The following is a 3065-nucleotide window of genomic DNA, read 5'->3' as shown; positions in this document are numbered from 1 at the left end:
GGTGTCCCCTTCATATGTCAACTTCAACATTTCTACATGTAAACATTTAAACTATTCATTTTTGTATAAAACATTTCTATTATTTTGTGGTCAATGATAGATAGCATGTCATTTGTATATATAATATAATCAATCAATTAATTAATTAATTAATAGATAGATAGATATAAAGCATTCTTTCTTACATTGTTTCATGTGTACAAAAACAATAACTATTATTTATTCCTAAAAATTATACAGATTTAGCGATCTTATTATTATCATTAACGAGTCTTTTTATAATCAAGTAAGTAAATCATGCAATGCAACTTTTCATTATTACCAAAAACAGATAATTCAATTTTAGTCATAGTCATTTAGTAATATTGAGGTAGTTATTCGTTTCAGAACTTAATACCAATTATAAAATGGTTCTAGAGATAACAGTAAATTCAAAAATAATATGTTGCTGGATTATATCAAAATACAGAGTGAACAGTCACAGAAATAAAAACAATATAAATGTATATTGGACCTTAACACGAGTTCACAAGAGAAGCAACAATAACAGCCCCTCCGTTAGGAAAGAGTCGCCCCTCGTCGCCCTCGGCCGCGCGTGACCCACTGCGTCCCGGCGGCGTCCCGACGGCGTCCGACCCAACGCGGAACAACGGCGGACCGGACGCGAGCCAACAAACAATCCAACATTCATACAAATACAATCAATGTAACATAGCACGAAACAAAACCCATTATTCCAGACGACGCATACACTAGTCGCGATACAGGCGAGGAACTACGTAACGCTAATGGAACCATCATCCGAGCCATAAGAATGACAAAGTAAACACGATATGCGCGCATGATGTGGGGGCACGAGCAGCGGGGCGCAGGGCGCGGGGCCGGGCGGCGGTGTAGTTCAGTCTCGGGCCGCGCGGCGCCCGCACCTCCCAACTTAACGCTACTTCACAACAATACAATAAAAACTAAAACTATTTCAGCATTCTAATACGAATCAAAATTATAGTAGGTACATTGATACTCTCGCTCTCACTTACAACTGGAAGGAATCAACGACGCTCCTATATGTACACCCTTCCTCTCAAGCAGACGATGAGAGCCGCCGCCACACTCCGCCACGCGCCGCCTCACGCCGCTACACACGCCCAGTGGGCCCTGTAGGACGATGCGACAAATAGATATACCAGAGGCGCAACACGCGAAGCGGCTCCGTGTGTCCAGGAAACAAGTAGTTTGGTCAAACAACCGCAGATGATCGAACGTCACTCAGGAATGGAATGTTAAGCGTCACGCACTCGAAACAATGGCATCCGCGCTAAACTTTTTAGCTCAGAGCAATGAAACCTTATTGCATTGCGCGATGCCCCTCCTAATTGCGCTCGATGGATTGGAGCTTTTTTTAAACCACATACACAAAGTCAAATAATCTATTATGAACCATCATGAAACTGAGGTGCAAGCCAAACCAACCCACTTTTCATCGTAATCAATAAAAATACTACTAACGGAACGGTAATAAAAAAAAACAACTGATAACATACAAGTACAATCAGAAGCCGTTAAAAAGACATCGAAGTCATTCAGTATAAGGTAATAAACGATAAGACATTGTAACTGCTAATGGCTTGAAGCCTTGGGAATTCGTTTATCAAAAATGTGCCTTTAAAAATTCCATAAATGTGGTTGCCATTAAATATAAATCAAATATTATTTTAGCCTTTACAGCTACGTAATACGGTAAGAAGGTGGCGCAAATTGTACATTTTACACATATGGGATGTTGCAGTCCTTTGCTTTTGGTTGGTGTAACCGTGCCGACTTACACCATGGTTGCTTACGAACAAGTGCTAATTTATCGTTGTAAAAAGGACTATTGCAGTTTTATTTACAAATATTTATTAACACGTGAAAATGAAAAAAGTGAACTTTTAAAATGATCAGCCATTGCCTGTCTTAATATTACATTAATAATAGAAAATTCAAGCACTTAAAATTCATTTGGTATCTTTTGTGTTCGGAAAATCATACCACAAGAAAACGTTATTTAAGATATATTCGGATAGTAAGTTAATTTCGACAACGTACACTTAATCTTAATCCCTCTCCTAGACAAATATCTGACTTGGCACAATCGTAACATGCAACTCGCGTGTACGTTTTGACACAAGGCGCCGTCGCGGCGACAATATCGGACAATCAAAAGTTAGCGACGGTTAATATAAAAAAAGAACACATCGTCGCTTACCTAGTAAACAGGTAGCACGTGAACAAAATCGCACTTATACCAAAAACATCGATCCGGAGATAGCTCGGTGGGAGGCTTTGGAAGGTGGGGGGGAAGAGTTTGAGTCGCCTCAGTCGCCCCGCCCATTTCACAGCAACGGAGTGCAACAATGTCAATGCATAAATAACAAAGAGCGTGGCTTGCAGGTCATGTGCGTCATGTGGATCCTGTGACTGCTGCAACAGTGGTTGACGCTGCCCTTCCGCCCCGCGATATGATGCGCCGGCAGACGGTCAACAAAAACAACAATCAACAATTCACGGTAAAATTCATATACAGGCTATATCTACAATATCGTAAATAAAAATAGTGTATATGAATATTTATACAGCAAGTATACATATAATCATCAAATTATCAACATGTCATAATATTAAAACGGTTATCCGGCATAAAATATGGTAAAATACGTAAATATGGTAAAATACTTTACAATGTGGTAAAATTCATTAAAATATGGTAAAATACAAGTATTTCATATTACAATTAAAATTCACTACATTTAATATAATTTAGGTAAATAGACAACAACATGTTTTACGTCACGAGTTATGATCTTAGATGCAGATGCAGATGCAGATGCAATGCGATGCGATGCGATGCGATGCGTGCGATATGATACCAGGCCACCAACGTATATGTGTTTGTGTATGCCAATGTATGGGGGAGTAGGGTGTGTGTGTGTGTGTGTGTGTGTGTGAAGAGGGGGTGGCAACGTGACAGTGTCGATGGTGGAGGCGGAGGAGGCGGAGGAGGCGGAGGAGGCGGAGGAGGCGGAGGA

The sequence above is a fragment of the Papilio xuthus genome, unplaced genomic scaffold (assembly GCF_000836235.2).
Source record: "Papilio xuthus unplaced genomic scaffold, Pxut_1.1 DF825017.1, whole genome shotgun sequence".
Taxonomy (NCBI): domain Eukaryota; kingdom Metazoa; phylum Arthropoda; class Insecta; order Lepidoptera; family Papilionidae; genus Papilio; species Papilio xuthus.
Note: the sequence above shows the minus strand (reverse complement) of the source record.